The 25,767-nt window shown below is 36.8% G+C and overlaps 1 pseudogene; it reads left to right on the top strand.

Annotated features, from left to right (window-relative positions):
* Positions 1–13,169: 13,169 nt before the first annotated feature.
* LOC113930935 lies at positions 13,170–13,986 on the top strand (annotated as a pseudogene).
* Positions 13,987–25,767: the final 11,781 nt, after the last annotated feature.

Below are 25,767 nucleotides of genomic sequence, written 5' to 3'. Positions count from 1 at the left end.
TTACTCAGGTGTTCGTATGTGTGAATGTTTGGTATTTACTTTCTATTATGTTCTGTTGTTTTATAAGCTATCCTTGGGAGAATACCACACTCTCTTAATTATTGAAGCTTGAGGGACACCTGGGTGGCTCAGTTGGTTAAGCGACTGCCTTCGGCTCAGGTCATGATCCCGGGGTCCTGGGATCGAGTCCGCCATCGGACGCCCCGCTCAGCGGGGAGCCTGCTTCTCCATCTGCTTGTTCTGCCTGTTCTGCCTGCTCTGCTTGCTGCTACCCCCTGCTTGGGTTCTCTCTCTGATGAACAAATAAATAAAATCTTTAACAAAAAAAAAATTATTGAAACTTGATTACAGAGGACAATAGGGGAAGCCGGGGGGGGAATCAGAGAGGGAGATGAACCAGGAGAGACTATGGAGCCCAGGAAATAAACTGAGGGTTTCAGAGGGGAGGGGGGTGTAATAGAATGATGGGTATTAAGGAGGGTACATGTTGTGATGAGCACTGGGTGTTATACGTAACTAATGAATCATTGAACACTACATCAAAAACTAATGCTGTACTATACCCAGTGGCTAACTGAACATAATAATAAAAAAAAACTTGATGACAAGGCATGATAGCAAATGGAGTAATTCCTTCAACTTGTTTGATTCCCTGAGGATTTTTGTGTTTTTTCTTGGACCTTTACATTTCCATATGAAGTGCAGAATACGTTTATTAATATCCACAAATAAATTTCCACAGATGCTAGGTCTATAATGCAAATTCTGTTGAATATAGATCAGTTTGAAGGAGAATTGACATCTTTCAAAACTGAGTTCTAATTGATGAACATGGTGTATTCTTTCATTTATTTAGATCTTATTTATCTTCTTCTAGTAATAGAGTATTTTTTGTATAGAGGTCTTGGATATATTTAATTTATTTCTATTTTATTATCCTATTGTAAACAGTATTGGTTTAAAATAATTTTTTAACTGTTTATTCAAGTAAAACATAAATACATAGAAGTGAACATATCTTGTACAGCTTGGAGAACTTTTGCAAACTGAACACACCTGTGTAGCTAGCACCCATGCCAAAATAGAACTTTACCAGTTCAAAAGACCTCATTGTTCTTTCAGCAACTAGAGCCCTAAGTGCATCCCCTATCCTGAAATTTACCAGCAGAGATAAGTTTTGCTATAAAACTCGTATCATATAATATGTACTCTTCTTGGGGGTTATTTTGCTCAGTATAGTGTTAATAAGTCATGCATATCAATGCATGTAATTGTAGATCATTTGTGCTAATACTTGCATAGTATTCATTATGAAATATACTACAATTTAATTATCCATTTCCTGTTGATAGGTATTTAGTAGTTTCCAGCTTGTGTATGTGGTTTTAAATGTTAGTCTAGTTGATCTGGAGTAGTAGTTCATTGAGGGTTTAATTTCCATTTCTTTAGTAATGATATTAACCATTTTTCATGTGCTTATCTGTATATGCTTTTATAAATACCTTGGCAAATTGTCTAAAGTCTTTTGTCAGTTTTTTGCCCTTGAGTTGTAGGACTATAGAATGCTTTATATATTCTGGATACAAATTCTCTTTAAAATGTGCTTTGTGAATATTTTGTCTCAGTGTGTGGCTAGTATATTTTCTTATTTCTTCTGATGAAGAGAAGTCTTTTAAAAACAATGTCTATGGGCACCTGGGTGGCTGAATCGGTTAAGCATCTGCCTTTGGCTCAGGTCATGATCCCAGCATCCTGGGATTGAACCCCAAGTCAGGCTCCCTGCTCAGTGGGGAGCCTGCATCACCCTCTCCCTCTGCCTGCTGCTCCCCCTGCTTGTGCTCTCTCTCTGTCAAATAAATAAATAAAATATTTTTTAAAAATGTCTAATTTATCAATTTCTTCTGTCACAGTTAAATCTTTTGTTGCCCTAAGAAAGCATTGCCTGCATTAAGTTCATGAAGATAGTTTTAAACGATTTCTGCTCGAAGTTATATTTGTTAGCCTATATATTTAAGTTTATGATCAGTAGTGAATTAGTTGTGTATTGTATAAGGTAGAATAAAGCTTTATGACATTTATGTATGAATATATACTTATTCTAGGGTCATTGGTTAAAGCGTTATCTTTTCCCCATTTAATTGTTTGATGCCTTTGTCCATAGTCATTACCCCATGTAGAACATCTTGAAAATCTACAAAATAGGAAACAGAACTAATACATGAATTCAACAGTGTTTCAGAATAATGACTCAACATACAAAAATTGTGTTTCTATAGACTGAACCATTAAAAAATAGAATTTACAGGCGCCTGGGTGGCTCAGTTGGTTAAGCGACTGCCTTCGGCTCAGGTCATGATCCTGGAGTCCCAGGATCGAGTCCCGCATCGGGCTCCCTGCTCAGCAGTGAGTCTGCTTCTCCCTCAGACCCTCCCCCCTCTCATGCTCTCTCTCTCTCTCTATTTCATTCTCTCTCAAATAAATAAATAAAATCTTAAAAAAAAGGAATTTACAAAAATATTTTAAAAAGCATCCAGAAATATAAAATACTTAGGATTAATCTTAATACAAGATGTGAAATACCTCTATATAAATATTCATCTTAATACCTCTGTAAAATAGGATTATTTTATATGGCAATAATAATACATTACTTAAAAAATAATGTAAATATGTACTAAGTTCCTGGATTGATAAACTCATTGTTAACAAATAATATGTCTTTAAATTTATCTGTAGGTTTAGTACGATCCCAATCAAAATCACAGTGGGTGTTTTTATAGAAATCGAGAAGATTAGTCTAAATTTTTTTTTTAATTATTTTTGGAGAAGGAGGAGGGGGAGGGGGAGGGAGAGAGAGAATCTTAAGCAGGCTCCACAGCCAGCGTGGAGCCTGATGCGGGGCTCAGTCTTAGAACCCTGAGATCATGACCCAAGCTGAAATCAAGAGTTGAATGCTCAATGAACTGAGCCACCCAGGTGCCCTGATTAGTCTAAATTTAAATGGAAATTCAAACAGTACTGATTTTTTAAATTCCATTTTCTAATTATTTGTTGTGCTATGTAGAAATAGAAATGTTTTTTAAATTTGAAGTTTAGTTAGTTACCATACAGTGCAAATTGGTTCCTAGAGTAGAATTCAGTGATTCATCACTTACATAAAGTACTCAGTGCTCATCACAACAGGTGCCCTCTTTAATAACCATCACCCATCTAGTCCATCCCCCACCCATCTCCCTCTATCAACCCTCAGTTTATTCTCTGTTGTTAAGAGTTTCTTATGGTTTGTTTTGCTCTCTCCTTTTTTTATTTTCCCCTTTCCCATATGTTCACCTGTTTTCTTTCTTAAATTCCACATATGAGTGAGATCATATGGTATTTGTTTTTCTCTGATTTATTACACTTGGCATAATAAACTCTATCTCCATCCACATCATTGCAAATGGCAAGATTTCATTCTTTTTGATGGCTGAGTAATATTCCATTGTATATATGTACCACATCTTTTTTATCCTTTCATCAGTTGATGGACATTTGGGCTCTCTCCATAGTTTGGCTATTGTTGATCATGCTACTATAAATATCAGGGCGCATGTACCCCTTTGAATCTGTACTTTTGTATCCTCTGGGTAAATACCCAATAGTGCAGTTGCTAGATCATGGAGTAGTTCTATTTTCAACTTTTTGAGGAATGTCCAAACTGTTCTCCAGAGTGGCTGCACCAGTTTGCATTCCCACCAACAGTGCATGAGGATTCCTTTTTCTCCGCATCCTCACCAACACCTGTTGTTTCTTGTGTTGTTGATTTTAGCGATTCTCACAGGTTCATACCTGTGGTTTTGATATGTATTTCCCTGATGATGAGTGGTGTTGAGCATCGTTTCATGTGTCTGTTAGACATCTAGATGTCGTCTTTGGAAAAGTGTCTGTTCATGTCTTTTGACTATTTCTTAACTGGATTATTTGTTTTTTGGGTGTTGAGTTTGAGAAGTTCTTTATAGATTTTGGATACTAACTCTTGATCAGACATGTCATTTACAAATATTGTCTCCTAGGCTGCCTTTTAGTTTTGTTGATTTTTTCCTTCCTTGTACAGAAGCTTTTTATCTTGATGAAGCCCTAGTAGTTCATTTTTGCTTTTGTTTCCCTTGCCTCTGGCGATGTGTCTAATAAGAAGTTGCTACAACTAAGGTCGAAGAGGTTTCTGCCTGTGTTCTACTCTAGGATTTTGATGGTTTCCTGCCTCACATTTAGGTCTTTCATCCATTTTGAATTAATTTTGTGTCTGCTTCGTGCCAGTACCATACTGTCTTGATGACTACAACTTTGTAATATAGCTTGAAATCTGGAATTGTGATACCTCCATTTTTGTTTTTCTTTTTCAGAATTGCTTTGGCTATTTGGGGTTGAAATAGAAATGACTTTTGAATATTAATCTTATATTCAGGACATAACAAATTATAGTTTATACTAATAAACATATACTTTATACTAGTTTATCTCTACTTTTGGATTTTCTAAATAATCTCATTATTTTGAATAGCAAGTATTTTATTTTTTCCTCTCCAGTTCTTAAGCTTTTTGTTTCTTTTTCTTTGCTTGTTAGCACTAGGTTCTCCAGTGTACTGTTGACTCAAGGCAATGCTAATAGGCATTATTATTTTATCCCTATATCAGAGGAACATCTTTCATCAGTGTTTCACTAAATATTTTGCTTCTTTCAAAAACAAACTTTTATCCAATTGAGGACATGCCTCTCTATTTCTGGGCCGCAAGTGGTTTTTGTTTTGGTCTTTTTCTTTTTTCTCTTAAGAAACTGTAATTATTCTTTTAAGATAGTGGCTAATATTGATAGATTTTTTTCAAAGTTAAACCAACTTGGCATTCTTCTAATAAGTTTAATATGTTCTTTATCTTTTTTGACTATTGCTGGATTTGATGTGTTCATGCATTGTTCAAAGAGTTTTTTGGTGCATGTTGATGCATTTCATTTTTCTTTCTTGCGAAGCCTTTATTATGTTTTGGTATCTGGATTATGTTGGTCATAAAATTAGTTAAAGAATGTTCTCCTTTCCCTCTCTTTTTTGAAATACTTGGTTTGAGATACATGTTATTTATTCTTAAATGTAGGATATAATTTACTGGTTTAAGTTATATGAATCAGAGATTTTTCTTTGTGGGAAAACATGATTCCATTTTGGCAGGGAATATTCAGGTTTTCTAGTCCTTGAGGTAATTTGAATAAGTTCTGCTTTACAAGCACACTAAGTCCATGTCACATAGTTTTTAAATGTACTGACACAACATTTTGGTAATAGCCTCTTTTTTAAATGTCTTCTTTCCTTCTTACATGTTTCAGCCTTCCACTGGCATCATTTTTATCATGTCTGCCAAAATACCCTTGGCACTTCTTTCCTTAGGAGAGAATCTGTTTGTGATAAATTGTGTTTTATTTGTCTGAAAGTGTTTTTCTCATACTTTTTATTTTTGAAGAATATTTTACTGGAAATGGAAATATAAGTTGGCGGTCATTTCTTTCAGCCCTTTGTAATATCCTGCCCTTCTTTTCTGGTTTCCTTCATCTTTTGGGGGAAGTCAGCTTTTGGTCGTATTTTTACTTCTTTGAAAATAAATTATACTTTGCCCCTCTGGACACTTTTTAGATTTTCTTTTTCATTGTTGGTTTTCAGCAGTTTTATTAGAATCAGTCTTGATAAGGTTTTCTCTGAATTTATTCTGCTAGAAGTTCATATTGCTTCTTTAAATCTGTGGCTTGATGACTTTTACCAGATTAGGAAAATTCTCAGGAATTCTCTCTTCCAGTACTGCTTCTTATCCAGTCCTCTTTCTGTACCTCACTCTGAGCCACCAAATCCTAGACTCAACTCCTTTCTGGATCTTAGTTCTACATATGCTCACTGCCCTAGTAGCTTTCTGCTGCCATTAAATAGATGTGGATGTTTTGTAAAATATTTTATCCATATTTTCTAGGTGTTGTTAGTGGAAGAGTTGATCTGAATCAACCTATTCTGTCATTGCTAGAATTCAAAAATATATTAAATTTAACTTAATAGAATCAGAATTAATTTCATAGGTTTTTCATCTGTTAAAAATCTCATAATATTTTTTATTCTTGAATGTTTTCATAGGATACATTAATATCTGTATATTATGTTATATATCACATATTTTAGTGAAACCTGCAGTTTTACTATAACCTTTTATTGTTTTTATTAGAAGGGTAGACTTGTGCTCCTCTGATTTCTCCCTCTCGTTTTCACAGATAAATGTTGCAATCCATGCCTGGGAACTAATGGGAAAAAATCTTCCCTCACTTTCCTGCCTAATATAATTATTTTGCTTTGCTTCTAAGCTAACCAAAGAGTATCATAAAAGTACATAGACTATGAAACCATAGTTTATCATACATTCTTAAAATGTGATATGACGTGTAAGTGAGTTTTTTCAAAAATCTCTGGACTATTATTGAAGAGATAACTACAGTTGACATGGATTCTTGTCATGATTTTGAAATGTGTTGTGAATCCCCATCTTTGGACTGATACACACCTGCCACTTGGAATGGGCATATCTGAGGTTGTATAACAATGAAATTAAACCATTAAGTTTGGGTGGCGTGAAAGTTGGCTTAACAATGAAATTAAACCATTAAAGATTGGGTGGCATAAAAATTAGATGGGAAGAGCCTGAATTTTTACAGGGAGGGTATTGGATGGAGAGAGAAAATTTAATAGCTATTTATTGATTTATTGATTCTCAAGCCCAAACTCTGAACTTATGTTTGAGTCCTAGGAAGAGAGTGCTGAACTGTAATTAAAAGTAGTGGCATCCGAGGCTATGGTCTTCCCAGCAGTGTTCTAGGAAGCAAAGGGCATTTCGATATACCTCACTGCTAAGGGGCTGGAACAGGCAAGGGATATCACAGCAGATTCCACTATGATAGACAGGTTTCTTTTATGTGCACATATGGGTATGAGTTGTGTTTTCAGATGTAATGTATTTCTTTCTGTAGAACATACTGATGGTAGATAGTATTCAGAATATCAGATGAGAAATCAGAACTCAAGCTGTCATTTTCTCTCTCTGTTGCTAACACTCTTTAGTTAAGATTTCTGTGGTCAAAAATAATAAAAATAATAATTGATGCTGTCAGTGAGTTAACTCACCAGCCACTTATAATCATAGCAAGTTAAGAACCCTTGTGAAGATTTCTGTATCATACAAAGAATAATTCTCAACACTACTTTCCTAACCTGGGTAATAATAATAGTTGGTAACTGATGGTTATGGAATGAGTAAGTTATGGGAATAAGAGGTACAGCATAGGGAATATAGTCCATGATACTGTAACAGCCTTGTATGGTGACAGACAGTGGCTTCATTTGTGGTGAGCATAACATAGAGTACAGAGATGTTGTATCAGTATGTCGTACCCCTGAAACTAATGTAACATTGGTTATCAACGACACTCAAACACAACAATTTTTCAAGATATTAGTTGGAAACTGAATCCCTTCCTTCATTTATTATTCATTCACTAATTCATTTGACACTTTGGTCCTGAACACTTTCAGTGCTCCATAGACTCTGTAGTTTCCTAAAACTTCCATTTGCTTGGATCGTTCTTGCTGTGTCAAAACAGTCCTCACTGCCTTGATTGTTCTCTAATGCCTTCAACCAGATAAGTACTTATTTATCTGTTTGGTTTAGTCCACAATTTGTAGTTTTCAGCAGGAAATTGATTTTAACCTGTAATGAATAGCAGGAAGTACTCACTTTGAAGGGTATTTCAAGACCATAAAAATGACTCTGTGGTTTCACGCAAAATGATCTTAATAATCAATGGGGAAAATTGTGATTTTTCGGTGACCTTTGCAAATTCTTGTCAAAATACTATGACTCTAATTTTCAGTTAATGTATAGGAAAATAAAGCAATAGTAAAACTCACATTTATGTAGTACCTTATAATTTAAAACTGAAACATTGATGAAATGTTTTATTTCATTTTAGACAACTAGTATGAATAGTGCTTGCTTGCTTCTTATCATGTAACTTACGATACAGAGGAAGAACCTTTTCAATGCTTGGGTGAATTATCATACTCTTTTCAAAGATTGGATCAACTTCCAATATTTTGTCACCTGTTCATTGTCATGAAATATCTCCAAGAGTTCCTTTCTTGGGAAGATTTTGTTGCTGGCATCACCTCCTCGAGAACAGCTTCATCCTTTTTATTACAGCCACTTCCCTTAACTATGTCACTAAGATCACCTTCCTCAAGTTCCTCCTGCTGCATATCTAGCAAGAGGTAGATGATGGAGGTGTTAACATTGTCATGGTCAGCTCTTTTACAGTCTGTTCATGTTCTGTTCGAATGTCATTTGTAGTATTATCACTTTTTGTGTCTTTTTGTGCACTTATATTTTGTTGCCCAATTTCCTATTTGGACTATCCATTTTTGAGAAATGCCACATGGGTTGATCATGGGGAAACAAGGAGGCACCCTAGCTGTACACTTTGCTGTCTATGTATGAAGTAACAGACGCTTACTGACTAATCACTGACAGACTTTGAGAGAAGGGATTTGACTTGTCACTGATTGTGATATAAGACTGTTATGTACAGAATGATCTGTGAACTGAAGAGCTAGCGTCTTTGGGCTGGAAAGAATTTCTCACAGTTAAAAAACTGTGGTAATTGAAATCTGAATCAAGTCGTCCAGGACTGGTGTTTAACGAAATTGGGAGAACTGCAATGTGCACATAGGACCATGCAGAGGGGAAACTGTATGTATAAGCATCTTCTACTTAGTCAAAAGCTCTCCCGGTCAGTGAAACGTAGGCTGGTGACATCACCACAAAGAGACTCTTTACTCAGGATCTTGATCAGGCATTTCACCAGAGGACAAGTTCAGTCACTTAACTCTTCTGGCCAGCTCTCATCTCAGTATTTCTGGGTCCTCGTTGCATAATGAGGGATCCCTTTATTAACTAACATTTAATGAGGCACAGAGTTTAGAGTGCAGTATCGGCCAAATAGAATATAAAACAACTCAGACCCTTCACAGTCCACAAATGCAAAACGACTTGTGAGTGCTAATGGAACCAAGAGATTTCACCCGACTGACTGTGGACCAAGTCTAAAAGAGAAGCGAGCCAGATGGAAGATGGTGAATACAATGAGCCAGGGTTCTTGCAGTGGCTGTAAGTCTGCAGTCAAAGAGAGAATGGCGCTGCTGGACACCAGCTGTGGTACTGCTCTTATGGGCTGAACAGAACTGCCAGGGCTTTATCGTTTTCATCTGGTTCATTCATTACTTTTAATCACCAGATTATTTTTAATATTTTTGCTTAGGTAAAATAGTGTTGCATGGATATCATTTATTATATGAAAGCCAAACAAAATATGTGCCCTGATGTGACATTGTGAGGTTGACTGTGCAGCAGAGAATGAATAATGTCCTGTAACTCAAGCTGTTACTATCACTGCTTGGTGTGACTCATTCGATGACAGCAGAAATCCACTTGAGTTGTTTATGTGTTAGTTTCTAAGCTGTTAAGAGTAATTAAAGAGCTTACCCACATCACAGAGATCTGGGATTCATAAAGTCTTGGTTTTAAAATATTTTGAAAGTTTTAGGTAAAAATGTTAAGGTTATTTTAAACATTGTTACTAAGTTACTACTTGAATCAAACCATTGTAGTAATGGATACTTTCCAAATTTAAAATTTTAGTATTATGTGCATGCCTAAACGAGTCATTTAGATATCAGTACCAAATTAGTGATTTCACAGGGAGTGGCAGTATGGGTGATATGACTTCTAATATTTTTAATTTTGCTTTTAAGTGCTTTGTAGAAGACTATAGTCGATTGAATCATATGAGAGCACCATTTTTGTATGTCAAAAATGTTGAAGCATTGGGAATTCCATGTGGTTCATATTTTATTATACGTACCTCATATTTCATTTTTAGTTTAACCTAAGAGGCCAAGAATGAATTCCATTTCCATTCTTTACCCTAGCTAAGACTTTCAATCTCTCTCCAAGTCCCAGTTTCTCAATTATAAATTGAGTGTGATGTAGTTTGCCATTTCAAAATTGGAGGAATGGGCAGGAATATTTCTTTTTCTCTCTCCTCTTACCCCTTTGTGTGTATCTGTAGATTAAGAGTGAGAGATCCTTTATTTGCCTGCTGCACAAACCTGCCCAGGTTATTCAACACCTCTAAACCACAGTGTTCAATTATGATATGCTAATAGCAAATACAAAAAATGGACTGGTATTTGGATTAAAGGAGGCAATGCATGTTAAGTATTTAAAATAGTGCCAGGAACTTAGTATATGTTTAATACATGTCAGTTATTAATTTTCTAGTTTTAGAGCAGAAAAGAAGCATTATTTCTCAAGTTTAGTGTTATCTTTATGTTTTTGTCTAGTCAGAAAACTTTCTGTTGCCTGGCATGGTGTGATTAATAAAAGACTCTGATTAAGAAAAGTACCGTATCTGTCATTTAATTGTGCATCGTAAGTAGGTAGTTAAAATGTTTAATTGAGTTAATTTCTCGTTTTAGAAAAAAACAGATTACAGTTGACTTCCAAGCCCTTCAAAATATAATTTGTTCATCACTAAGAAAGTACTTCAGAATGCTGTAAACCCTGAGGGTCTTTCTTACAACCATCTGTTATAATTGCATTATGGATGTGTAGATGAATCAATTAATAGAGAATGTTAGTCAATAGAGTCTTGGATAAAATAGATTGTATTGTGTTTTTTAATTGATTCATCTTTAATTCTTTAAACAAATTCTGACTTTAATTACTGGAAGGGGCATTGTTCTTTTTTTGTTCGTAACCTGCTCTCTATAAGTAATGATCTAAATGGAGCATCTTATATGGAATGGTACTGCTGCAGGGCTTTTTCTACACATATCAGCCAGAGAGCTGGGAGAGCACCATGCTGATCTTGCCTTCCCTGGAAGGCATTTATGCCAAAGCTGTCTTGTTTGCTTCCCGTTTGATCCCATTCAACCAAATATCCATCTGGCTTCTGACTCTTGGCTCCGTCTCTGCTATCAGTGACACTGCTTCTCTGTTTGGATGTCAGGCTTTTTTCTGGTCTACCTGGCTTTGACTCTTGGCTTTCCCTCAAGGATTGGCCTGCCTTTGGACAGGAAGCTCTTCAGAGCACCCTGAATACAACAATTCCCTCAGAATCAATTTCCCTGGCTCTAATGAGCTGGACAGCCGCAGGTTGGCTTGACTGGCCAGAGGATTCAGCTAATGCAAAAGGCTATTGAGAGGTAGGAGTATTCATTAAGACTGTATGAGATGCTTTGAACACATGCAGAATCATTATCTAATAGCCTTCAATTACTCTTGGGGGAAAACAATTTGTAAATCATAATAAACATTTGACATTGCAGGAAAAATATCATTCGAAGCATAGAGTTTTATTTCAAACACTAGGGTTACTTGGCTGTCAGCTCCTTGACTTTCTGTTCTGTAGTGCTAGTGAATACCCATCTGAGCATATAAGAAATGCAGCTACATGCTTTTCCCTCTGCTGTAGAAAGCCTGGCACTAACGACATCTTCTGTCATCATTGATAATTATTAGAGAAGACTTTCCATTTCTGCCACTCAGAAGAAAATGCAAGTAGCACAAACCTCCAAGAGTCAGATTAGAGAGCTTTTATGATATTTGAGGTCAGTTTTCCAACAAGTATTCTTACAGGCATGATTAAATTCTGTGTGATTTTCAAGTATCACCTTAGAAATGAAAAGTTCCCCATTGTTTTATTTATGTATCTGACATAAAATACTAATGGTTTCAAATAATAAAATACAATGGAACATGTTGACATTTTCAGTTTTCAATTAGCAATATTGTTTTAAGCACTTACTTTGAAGTAAAAATTTGCACATTTATGACATTTATAAATGAAAGCATTTGGTTGACTGATTTTAATGGTTGAATCATGAGAAATGCTTTTTTCAGGGAAGTGAAAACTGCTTTTTTTTTTTTTCCTATCTGTTTAGCCTTCTCATGGGGCCATTTGTTTTAAACATGCCCGCTTTCTTTAATTCTTCTTTTTAGTAATAGCTCTGTTATTTATGTGACCTAGGAACATGTGTAGGCTGACGCCAAGGTCAGTGTTCTGAATATGGAACAAGACTCAGATATTTTTTCTAAGGTTAAACAAAGACTGAACTGAAACTGAGGGAGGTCATGTTAGAGAGAATCCAAACCAATTACAAGATCAAAGCAGATGGCTACTGGTGCTTGGTGTCAACTTAAGCCCTTCAGAGACAGCAGGGGCTCAAGCAGTTGCATTCAGCGGGGGAGATCTGATTGTGTGTTCTGGAGAACCAGACTCTAGGCAACCAGGATGTACGAAAAGTCATTGAAGTTAGAAGAGAGGCTACAGGAACAGTGGCAGAATGTAATCAAATATGAATAGAGAACAGGGAAAGGTATCCAGTTAGTGAGGACTCAGGCCACAAAGGGTCAAATCAAGTTTGATGCTGTCTTACTGGCTTGACTACGAACATTCCTCCTGGACAGAAATTAGTCCCAGAGAATGGGGTAGGGATAAACTTTTGTGTGGGAAGTAAAAGTGTTTACTTTTTTGTGTTAAAGTGTTATAATTAAAGAAGCCAAACAGACTACTGTAACATGAACCTTGTTTAGGATGCCGGCAGGTAAAGAAGAAATTCAAAGGTATGGATCTGAAATGCATCAAGAGGGAGGAATTGATTGAATTTGTGGGTTAGCTGGAGGTTGAGAAGCTGTCAATGAACTTTTTAAACTTTGTGTACCTGGGACCAGTTAATAGAAAAAGGAAAGGTCATTAGGAGTCACTCTTTGGGGTGAGGAGTAGAATCAGTTCTGTGTTAAGCATACTGAGTTTAATGTGATTGTGGAAATAGTTCTAGAAACAACTGAGCCACGTGCGAAAAATGTTGCATGACCTACTTCAGTGCATATTCTTATATTCCTAGGTAACTATAACCATCCTACATAATCATTTGTTGGTCTCAGTGTTTCTGTAGCTTGCAGTTCTGAGCAAACTATTGAGATGATAGTGGAAAAGACAAATAATTAAAATTTACAAAGAATATTTGTTACCTGCTTCAAGAAAACACCAAATGGGGGATGACATCAGTGCTGTGGGAGGGCCTGGAGGGCCCAGGGCCCTGGAATGGGAGGCCGGCTTGGCCTCCAAGGAGGCTTTGGCAGCAGCACTGGGGCCAGGGCTAAGGTGTGGAGCTCGTGGAGGCAAGGCTGAGGACAAGGAGTGGATCCCCATCATCAAGCTGGGCCACCTGGTCAAGGGCATGAAGATCAAGTCCCTGGAGATCTGTCTCTTCTCCCTGCCCATCAAGGACTCTGAGATCATTGTCTTTTAACTGGAGGCCATCCCTCCAGGATGAGGTTTTGAAGATTCTGCCTGGGCAAAAGCAGGCACGAGCCGACCAACAGACCAGGATCAGGGCATTTGTTGCCATGGGAGATTACAATCGACACACTGGTCTGGGTGTTAAGTACTCCAAGGGAGGTAGCCATTGCCATCCGTGGGGCCATCCTCCTGGCCAAGCTTTCCGTCATCCCTGTGGGGCAAAGCAAGTGGGGAAACAAGATCAGCAAGCCCCTTACCGTCCCATGCAAGGTGACTGGCCACTGTGGCTCTGTGCTGGTGCACCTCATCCCTGCCCCCAGACACACTGCCCAAGAAGCTACTGATGACGGCCGGTATTGACACCTGCTACACTTTGGCCCAGGGCTGCACTGCCACCCTAGGCAACTTCACCAAGGCCACTTTTGATGCCATTTCCAAGACCTACGGCTATCTCACCTATGACCTCTGGAAAGAGACTGCATTCACCAAGTCTCCCTGTCAGGAATTCACTGACCATCTTGTAAAGACCCACACGGACCCAGGCTCCAGATGTGGCCACCACATAGTTTTATACAAGAAAAATGAAGTGATTTAAAGCCTGTTAAAAAATAATATTAATACATTTACAAAGAATATTTGCCTTTCTTCTTTAAAAAGACTAATTTGAAATAAAAAATGAGGGACATTAAAGTATACAGTTGTTTAGCAGGAAAGCCAAGTTCATTTAAATATATAAAACAATGAGGCTGCAGACAGCTCCGGGGAGTATCATTTATATTGTACTGTATATGAAAGAGGCACATTGGAATTGCATATCACACAACCCGAGCAACTATGCTTGATGACTTCAGATACAGAATTCACAAATAAACTTTATAATAACACTTATTATTTGAAAGTAAACAAATATAACAAAGTAGAAGTAAAATGCAATATTCTAATCCCATCCAACAAATTTAAAGCTTAAGAAAAAGCTCCAAATGGATAAGACCTATATGAAGAAAATTACAAAATTTTAAGGAGAGTCTTAGAGGAAGGATTGGCTAAATGGAGACACACACTATTTTCTTGGATGGATGCCTCAGTGCTATAAAGATGATAATGGTATCTTCAGCCAATCTATACATTTAACTCAATTCCTGTGAAGATCCCAGTGGCATGTTATTTTTTTTTCTGAACTTGAAAATAGGGATTCTATAGTTTATCCAAACAAATAAATGTGAGAATAGCAAAGACAAAATTCTAAAGAAATACACTGAGAAGTGTGCAGCTTTGTGATAGTATCTAATCTTACAGATAGTATCATGTATTGGAAAACTACAGTAACCAAAGTGGGTATCGGTGTATAGATCGATAGACAGTGGAGTTGAAGAGACTACAGACCACTACAGAAAGAAATGTAATTTTAGATATAAACTTACCATACTGTGGGCACACCGGGGTGGCTCAGTTGGTTGGGTGTCTGCCTTGGGCTCAGGTCATGGTCCCGGGGTCTTGGGATCGAGCCCCACATTGGGCTCCCCTCAGCAGGGAGCCTGCTTCTCCCTCTCCCTCTGCCTGCCACTCCCCCACTTGTCCGCTCTCTCCCTCTCTTGCATGCTCGCTCTCTCTGTCAAATGGATAAATAAAATCTTAAAAAAAAAAAAAACAAACTTAACCATAGTTAAAGTCAGCATTTCAAATCAGGTGAAATGTTGGACTATCCATTAAATGATATAGAAGCAACAAGTTAAATAGGTAAGACAAATATTAAGTGTATGTGGTCATATGTTACCTTAGAGAAACGGCAGATGTGTTGAAGATACAGATAAAAAAATTAAACAGTAAAAGGGACCAAGAAAATACTGTTGAAAAATCATGTAATGTTGACATGAGGGAGGAATTTCATAAGGGGGAAATATGATAGTAAATAAAAGCAGTAACAAAAATTACAAACTTGATTATGTGTGTATTAATATCTAATTACCTAAAACATGAACTAAGTATGAAATTAAAACACCGTGTTAGGGGGAAACATAGGAAAACATATTCTTGATTCCAGCATAGGCAGAAATTTTCTGAACAGGATATGAAAAACACTACCCCTAAGGAAAAAAAGAAAAATTAGAATGTAGTGGAATTGGGAATTTTTGTTCATTAAAGGACAAAATTAAGAAAGTTAAAAAGTGACACAGAGACTGTAACAAAATATTCTCAGTACCTTTATCCAGCAGATCTGTTTCTAGAATAGATACAGGCTCCTACAAGTCAATTAAAAACTATACCACAATAGAAAAATGATGAAAGACACATCACAAAATAAGACATTGAAATGACTAAGAAATACATGATAAGGCAGTAACCATCAACCTGGATTAGAATAAAAGGCAGGGAACAAAGAATAGATTTTGCTTTCCCAGAAGACTTTGCACAAGACTACTGTTTATATCTTACTGACCAGAAGTATATAATTTGGTCAACTCTAGTTGTGAGAAAGGATGCTAAAGGAGAATTTGACTTCTCTAACTTCTGTTGTGTAACTGGTCAAAGAGAAGGAGGTTGGATATTAGTGGCAAGTACCGTCTGTCACCATTTGTGATAGAGTCATATGTCTAAGCAATGTATTGAATAGACAGGTCTGGAGCTCAGCAGAGAGATCAGTCTGGAAATAATAACTGAGGTTCATAAGTATGCAGGGGGGAATCTAAAAGCCCTGGCTATGGATATGACCACTAAAGAAGGGAGGGTAGAGTGAATAGAGATGTGAGCATCCATTTAACAATGTAGCAGAGAGAGGGGGAAACCCAAAGGACTTTGAAGAGCTGCAGGACAAAAACCGGGAGAGAATAGTGTTTGGGGAGCAAAGGGGAGTGGGTTTCTAGGAGGAAGTAGTCAAAACTTCAAAATAGTAATGTTGGATCTGAATAGGCAAAGTCTGAACGAGCCCTCTTAAATCCCCAGAAGATGGGAAAGTGGTAGGCTAATCAGAGAATACTTAAAATTTGAGGGATTTTTCACTCCTGTTCTATACATATTTTATGTCAGGATGTACAGACTTTTTTGGGGGGTGCAGCATGATCGAAAGGTATTTCTGCAGATGACAACGGTTGGAACACATTTCAGAATTTGACTTGCACCTCCCATGACTCTTCCACTTTGTCTGATCATGAGCCCTGGCCTTGAGTGCTGCTTCATAAGCCCTTGATGGTCACCTATGCAGTTCATCTCAGTGCTGCTGTGTTAGCCAGATGGGAATCTGGACTGATACTAGCATGGGTCTCATTGTTTTCACTGAAGGTGGTGATGGTTTCTTTCTCTCAAGCTTCCTAACAGCCGTAAAGGGACTCGGTGTGGACTCATAGCCTTACCATTGCAGTGGTGAGGAAAAGTGAAAAAAATTCAGTCTTTTGTCTTGTAACACACAAATCAACCTGTACCTGTTTCCCTCCTAACAGTACTGATTTTCATGTGGAGTGTAACCTACCTAAATTTACCTGCTAAGTTTGAAATGGCAGCTGAATGCTTTACTAGGTTTCTTAAGGGCTTTCTCTTTTGAGGTTGGCTGCTGGCCCATCAACGCAAAGAGAATTACCAGTTGGGAAGATGGTCCACTGCATGAGGTTAGGGACTTTGAAAGTTCCATTCTCACTTTACTCCAGGCAGTATTGGAATCATAGTGGATTTTTACCCTTTGAAGATTCTGTTCATCTTCAAAAAATATACTGCTAATGTCTTGATAGCTTCATTAGACCTAGGAAGGGTGATTTTATTGTGTGAGAATATGGTCTCAGGGCAAGCGGTCTTTGCTGGACCACAGGCATGGTGGAGTGTTTGGCTTGTGCACTGTCCTACCCTCTGTAATTCAGTAACCAGAGATTTCCTCCTTCCATGTGCAGTGTAGATTTGGATTCAGTCGTGAGACTGAACATCACAGAACTACTCACAAGTCAGTAAAGGTGGAATTTCTTTCTACTTGTATTATTTTTTTCATCTTCACACACTCTGGTCTTTCTCACATAACTGTATGGATGACTGTGAACAGAACATCTATTTTACTTAATTTCTCTTGCACTGACGGCTTTCAGATGTCAAATTTTGTTCCATCTTGTCTTAACTTCAGGATTTGCCATTTTCTTCTGATTTTATCTTTATGTTTTAATAATAAATCTCTGTCCTATTAGGGTTCTAAGTAATATTAAGATACTTCCTTCACAAATCATAAGTATCCTAATGAAATAAAATACTATGAATTTCAGTGACCAATAACCTAGATTGCTTTTACAAGGAAATCAATCTATATTAGAACATTATAATATTACATGATAAAATGCAAGTTATATTAAGAAATGATTTTTAGGTGCCATTAACATCCTCATCAGTTTCAAGAATGGAAATAGTTTTTGTATTACGTATAACATTTTATATCTCCCTTTTTAACAATATCTTTATTTTAAAGTTACTACTAAGTGAAATAAGTCAGACAGGCAAAGACAAATACCATATGATTTTATTTATATGGGAAATCTAAAAACACAAAACAAATGAATCAACAGAAACAGAATCAGATGCATACATACAGAGAACAAACTGATAGGTGCCAGAGAGGGGTGGACAAAATGGGTGCAGGGGAGTGGGTGGTACAGGCTTCCAGTCATGGAATAAATAAGTCACAGGAATAAAAGGTACAGAATCAGGAATACAGTCAATGGTATTGTAATAGTGTTGCATGGTGAGAGGTGGGAGCTGCAGTTGTGGTGAGCATAGCATAACGTATAAACTTGTTGAATCACTATGTTGGACACCTGAAGCTAATGTAATGTGTGTCAACTATCCTCAAATAAAAAAATAAAATTAATGATCTACAATAAAAAGTAAATGTTTAGAAAAATAACAAAGACTCACTTAAAACATACAGAAGAGCAAAAGGAAATTAAAACCTCATTCACATAAATTTTCCAGCATGAAAATGATTTAAAAATGTTGAATATGCCTTTTATGTTAATGATGTTGATTTTTAATAAGTTATGCATGCTCAAAATGTAAGTAAAAGTATAAGAAAGAAATGAAATCTCATCCAAAATACAAAGAATTAAAAATTTCTTAACAGAATAAAACTACAATTAACTTTTTTTCATCTAAATATCTCCTTATGAATAGATACAGAGAGAAGAATGCCTAGGATTTAAAAAGAGTGCTTACCAAAGTAGGATTTTAGTATGTGTACAAATTTCAAATAGAATCATTAAATTTTAGGGGCGCCTGGGTGGCTCAGTCGGTTAAACGTCTGCCTTCGGCTCAGGTCATGATCCCAGGGTCTTGGGATGGAGCCCCACATTGCGCTCCCTGCTGGGCGGGGAGCCTGCTTCTCCCTCTCCCTCTGCCTGCCCCCCCTGCTTGTGCTCTCTCATTCTCTCTGTCAAATAAATAAAAATAAATAAATAAATAAATAAAATCTTTAAAAAAGAGAATCATTAAATTTTATTTGAACTCAACAAGAGGGGAAAAAGGAGGTAAAGATAAGGTACTTGCTAAGTTCACTCCTCACAAATAATAATTTTCTTGTTCCAGCTGTAATGAGGTATAATTGATCTATAATGCTGTGTGTGTGTTTAAGGTATACAACCTGTTGACTCAATACACGTATATATTGGAGAACTATTACCACCATAGGGTTAACTAACACCTGCATCATGTCACGTAATTACCACTTCTGTTTTGTGGTGAGAACGTTTAAGATTTTTGCTCTTAGCAACTTCTAATTATATAATATGATATTAACTCTAATTACCCTGCTGTACATTAGATCCCCAGAACTTATTCATCTTATAACTGGAACTTTGTACCCTTGACCAACATTTCTCAATTTCCCTCATGCCCTAACCCCTGGCAATTCTCCTTCTCTATTTCTATGAATTTGGCTTTTTTAGATTCTCCATGTAAGTGAGGTCTTAGAGTATTTGTCTTTCCCTCTCTGTCTTATTTCACTTAGCATAATGTTTTCAAGGTCCATTGATATTGTCACAAACCAGAGCTAATAATTTTGACCGTTTTTAGTACTTCATGGCATTCCTTATTAACTTTAAAGAATATGGTAGGTTCTCTCTTTTGTGGTTTTTCATCATTAGGCAATATACTTCTACTCCAAGTTAGGGAAGAGGAGGATTAGGTTCCTTATGTGGTATATCACCCTCTTCTTCTATATTTGAGTTAATTAAAAATCACTTTCTTGATTACCCATATTTTAACAATTTACACAAGCACATGTTTATCAACACTTCACAAAGTACCTCTTGATTTTCCCCATGTGAAATGAGGAACTTAGACCCTCTGCTGCCCTCCATTTCTACTTCCTCTTGCACCTCTCACTTCCTGTCTGTTAAAATGTGACTTGTACATTGTCATGATTTCATGCTCTTGGTTGATTCTGATAAAAAAAATCAAAACTCATAAAGTACATTTACAGAATCAAGGAGCAGCTTCCAAGATCACTCTCGTTATGGCCATTCTAATCAGGAGGAGAGGTGAAAGAAGAGAGCAGAGTTAGTTTCTTTGGTACCAGTACCCAGGTCGTCCGCCCACATTTCACTGGGAAGAATGTAGAGGTTTGGTCATACGTAACTGCAAGATGGGTCGGGATGAGGGATGACCTAGAACACCTGGTTTGCATGAACACCTGATTTGTATCTCATTTTGCATCAGCACGTGTGTATGTATATAGGATCAGTTCCCAGAAGTGGAATTGTTCGGTGAAGTGGCATAGGTATTTCTTTTTATTTTTTAACATTTTTTTATTATGTTATGTTAATCACCATATATTACATCATTAGTTTTTGATGTAGTGTTCCATGATTCATTGTTTGTGTGTAATACCCAGTGCTCCATTCAGAACGTGCCCTCTTTAATATCCATCACCGGCCTAACCCATCCCCCCGCCCCCCTCCCCTCTAGAACCCTCAGTTTGTTTGTCAGAGTCCATAGTTTCTCATGGTTCATCTCCCCCTCTGATTCCCCGCCTCTTCATTTTTCCCTTCCTGCTATCTTCTTTTTTTTTTAACATATAATGTACTATTTGTTTCAGAGGTATGGCATAGGTATTTCTAAATGAGAAATGGATGAGAATGCCTATTGCACTATGACTTCAAGGCAGAGGGGTTACAAAATTTAGTTTTGCTGATTTGAAAGATGAAAAATGGTATCTCAGTGCTGTTTTAATTTGCATTTCTTCTCTTTTGAGTGAGGTTCAGCATGTTTTCATGTTTGATATCTATTTGAATTTTTGTGAACTGCCTATTCATGTCTTTTGCTTTTTTTTTTCTTTAATAGGCTACTGGTTTTTTGGCTTAGTTGTAGTAATACTTTATGGGAAAGAGAGAATTCAATGAGTGTTGTGGAGCATTTGTCAGTAGTGAGCAAGAAACTAACGTACTTCTTCTCCGAAATAAAAAATCAGCCCGTTTCAAGCACACAGCTATTTTTTTTTGTTGTTGTTGAAGATGTAATTTTTCAGGGTGCATTTGAAAAACTAAATTTAATCTTCATTGAGGTATAAATTTGGAAGCAGAGCATTTACTTTTCTACACAGAACTTGCCCCTGGTAGGAAGAACGATCTTTGCCTTTAATTCCTGAAATTTCAGCTTAAATTTTATTTCACAGAGGAACACCTTTGCTACTCCCTCTTTATCCTTGGAATGAAGACAAGACAAACTAAAATACACTGAAAAAATTTCCCACTTTCTGTTAAGGAGACACTAAAGCTGGTGTGGGGACAAAAGGAAATGACTTTAAATACTGAGATGGCTGATATTTTCTCAGACTTTAGAAAATGCTATCACTTAGGGTCCAGGGGAAGTTACAAGTAAGAACTAATGCATAGGGACACCTGGGTGGCTCAGTTGGTTAAGCGACTGCCTTTGGCTCAGGTCATGATCCTGGAGTCCCAGGATTGAGTCCCACATCGGGCTCCCTGCTCAGCAGGGAGTCTGCTTCTCCCTCTGACCCTCCCCCTTCTCATGCATACTCTCTCTCTCTCTCTCATCCTCTTTCAAATAAATAAATAAAATCTTAAAAAAAAGAGAACTAATGCATAATCATTAGTAGAAAACAGTTGGTTAATTGCAGGGTGTTAAAAAGCTCCAAAATTTGTAATTTTAGGCATGACATTTTTCAAGTCATTGATCATATAATTATAAATTATTATCTGAAAAAACCCTAAAATTTATAGAGATTTTTAAATGCCATAAACTGAATTAAGGGGGAAAGAAGTGATATTAAAGAGTAAAATTATTTAAAAATCAATATGTCCACAAAAGTAATTCCAAAGTGTCTTCAATTTGGTTCATTGTCTTAACTCAGTGTAGTACAGCATTCAGTTTTATTAAGTAAATTATTTCTTCTATATATTTTACAAACGAGCAATTTTAATGAATTGGCCTCTATTGTATTCTTCATCAGTAATAGAGTATTTTAAATGAATATATGCACTAATAAAACCGTGAGAAAAAATGGTGAGTGGAGTTCTCAGCACAATGCATTGCTGATATATTGACAGAATGGAGACATTGACATGGGTGAGTGTTTCCAGGTAATATAAAAGAGGAATGAAACCATAGAAATCAGAAAATATTATTGCCATAAATAAGTATAATTAATATTATAGAAATAAAACAATATTTCATGATCAAACGACTGCATTAAATGGTTAAGTCAGAAGTGAACAGATGTGGAAGAATGCTGACCTTGAACTTCATGTAAAAGTAACGGTTATGGGAGTTATAAGTATTATTGTAAATTTTTACCTGAAAATAGCTAGGTTATAGAGGAAGTCAGATTTTAAAATTTTACTATAAAATTTCTTTACTTGGGTTTTGAAAAATTTTCTGAGACATTGAAATTCCACATGAAGAAAATTCAAGGAAGGAAAGATTTAACGATTGAATTGTGACATTAGTAATAAAGATGACTATATCACTGAAAGCCTATCTCATTTATCATTCAATGTCTTCATATCCTATTTCCTTTGACAAAACTTTTCTTTCCTTTTGCTTCATTAAGGGAAGTGAATTTGCCACTGATTTCTGTTTCTAGGTCCTTAAGTGATAAGGTAAGCAGTTAGACGACTGTGGACTTTGCAGACATTATGGCTCTTTTATGTGTATTTGGGAGTCAAAACTGACATGGAGGAAAAACGAGCAGAGCCTAGTGGTATATGCGGTAACTTAGCATCACCTAGGTAGGATATAGATTTCTTTAAAAATATGGCCTTAAATCACTGTATTAAGACCACTGTAATACAGTCACTTTAAAAAGTCACCAAAAATTTGGTGAGGGAGAGATGGATTTCAAAATGGCACTAAAGGCTATGAACCTCTTCTGTGGTTTCTGATCCTGTGATTGCATCCCACCCTGTGGTATGTATTTCCAAGGGTAGTACCAAATGCCCAAGACATGCGTTACTCCCCTCCTTTCTAGTCTGTTACCTTGCCTATGCTTGATTTAGAAATCAGGTCACTGTATTTTAAGAAAGCACGTGGCTGCCCTGGGAAAGGACTTGTGTGGTTTCCGATGGTGCTGCATTTGAACCTGTCTCATAGCTTGGTCCACATGCTGCCATATAATTATTTGTATTTTCTCATCCTTATCACTAAATTGTAAATTCATTTAAGAAAGATACTGTGCTTTCACTCATTTTTTATCACCCACCAAGAATGGCACACTGGTTTGCCTGTAGCAGAGGCTCCAGTAGGGTTTCGAGCCACATTAAGCTGGCTGATGGTATTATGGAGAATATTTCCTTGCTGGCTTGTCCTATTTTTAGAGTTGTAATCATCAGTATATTTGTGCCTGGCACACAAACCTCAGGCACTTGTTGTTTGTGAAAGAGATTGTTGCACCATTTTATGTTTTATGAACTTTCTGTTCCTTCCCTGCCTTATTCTGACGTGTTAAGGAGTGAAATAAACAAAAACTGAAAATAATGTAGGTTCTGCATATACTGTAATATGAGTAGGTTAAGGAGCTTTTATATCTACCAATTGGGTGATTAATTAGACAGTAAACTGTCTACTGATTTCCTTTTCTTTTTTCCTTCAATGTCGATCTTAGAATAGATTCTAATGGGAAGAGCATATGAACTAGTAAGCAAATAAACTAATGGGAATTATTTATTTGAAATGGAGAAATTTTCTGTGAAGATCATTAGTAGGAAGATGTGAGATAAGTACCGAGCTGGGAGACAACTGCTTCTTGGCATGGCTAGAGAAGGCCTGACTTAGAAGATACTCAACCCAAGGCTGGAAGGATAAAAAAAAAAAAAAAAAAGCCAGGCGTGTGATAGACCTGGGCAGGCAGGATCATGTAGCTGAAAGGAAAAGCATGTTCAGAATCTGTAGGAAAGAATCCATTATTAAATTGAAAGGAGACCAGATGTTTTTCTTTAATTTTAATTGCATGTATTCAGGAGCTTAATGACAATTATTCTGGTGCAAAAGGAAGTTGAACTACAGTGTATTGAGCATCTCTTATGTGCCAAACTCTTTTCCGGATGCTTTACATTCCCAGTGAATGTTTCATGAATACCTCATACTCTGAAGGATTATCATCAAACCCACCATCATCCCATTTCTGTATATTTCCTTTGAAATTTCATATATTGGTAACAGTTCCCATCCCTTCAGTTGTCCAGATCTGAAACCCAAAAGTCCTTGTAGATCTTCTCATCTCTGCACTATTGGTCCACATACTTATTCACTCGGCTCCATAAATGAATTCTTGATCTATTAATTTTGTCTTCTTTCCTACTGCCACAACTCTCGCTAGGTCCTACCCATACTGTTGAAGTTCTCTCTACTGTCCTCTCTCCCTTAATTTTACCCTTCCCCAAACCATCCTTTAAAATCTCTTGATGCTGATCTTTCTAAAACAGACATGACTTGAGCTCTTTGCTCAAAATATGTCCTTGGCTTCTCACCACCTTTCGGGGGGGAAAAAAACCCTCAAAATGCCTTGGCATGACAGACCAGCCTCTTTATTCTCTGGCCCTTGCCTACCGGATCAACTTAATTTTCTGTAACTGGTCTTCAGTATTCTCTTACTGCAGACCTTTTGCCCAATAGTACTCCATCCTCATGTCATGTCTATCGTTCTTTTTGTCTAGAATGTCCTCCTTATGTTCGTATCTCTAATAAATGCATATTTGAATCCTTAAAGTCTCAGCCCAAGGTTATAGTCTTTGTGAGGAGTACCTTGATTCTTCTAGGCATTTCTAGACTTCCCCTCTCCTCCCACTGCACATTGTAATTACACTGATTACCATATTCTATTATAATGATTGATGACTCCATATTGCTACGACCCATAAGTCCCCTTAAATGCATGGTCTGCCTATTTAGCTTTATCTTCTTACACCTGCAATATAGCAAATGTCATATAACTATTTCTTGAATAACAGTCTAACCCGACTAAATTTCTCTCAGTTTCCTCACAGCTCCTCTTGGTACATGGGAGAGTTAGCATTTGATGTCAGAATTGTTTAATTGCAGGGTGATTGCTTCCTCCTTATAGACTGTTCCTCTATTGGTTAACTACACTTCTGTTTAATTAAGGTAGCCCCGTAGACACAGTTGAGCTTTGCTTCAGGAGTTTGTGCACTTTGCCTGACGAAATCTATCCAGCAAATCAGTATGGAAGCATATGGAATCAGGAGGCTAGTTCCCTCTCCGTCTTCAACCTTTTCCACATAATATTGTTAGTTCTGTCCCATTCCAGAAATACACCACCTCTCCTGAATCCCAAGATGATTCTGGGTAGAGAAAAAGAGTTTTTAGCTAGCTATCTCCCCTGCCCTTGTCTTTATTTATGAACAAGTAGGCCTGTGGTGAGGTGGATGCAGACAGTAGACATGTCAAATAAATAATTATTAACAAATGTTATGGTGATGTTTGCACCAAGCAAATTACAACATAGTGCTTTCTCATTATTTAAGTTTTTCTAGAATATGGGGTTATCACTTCAAAAGAAACATTAACATTTTGTGAGATGCAATTTGAGAATTTCTTAACATGAGTGATAATACATATGTCTCAACTAAAGTAGATACTAAGGTATTGTATTGGTCTTCAGTCAGGGTCATTAAAAAATATGCTCAGTCTTGTCAAATATCAACAAGCTAAGAAAGTACTTAGTTTCCTCGTTAAGAGGCAAGAATTAAGCAATGACAGCATAAATCAACCATTCATTCAAATAAAAGAAAACAATACTCAAAAGTCCTCTGTTCTCTGAGAACTGAGAGCCTATTTTTTTAAAGATTTATTTATTTGGGAGAGAGAGAAAAAAGAGGGGGCGGGAAGGGCTGAGGGAGAGAATCCCAAGC

Source organism: Zalophus californianus, chromosome X (assembly GCF_009762305.2).
Source record: "Zalophus californianus isolate mZalCal1 chromosome X, mZalCal1.pri.v2, whole genome shotgun sequence".
Taxonomy (NCBI): domain Eukaryota; kingdom Metazoa; phylum Chordata; class Mammalia; order Carnivora; family Otariidae; genus Zalophus; species Zalophus californianus.
Note: the sequence above shows the minus strand (reverse complement) of the source record. Positions and strands in the feature narration are given on the sequence as shown.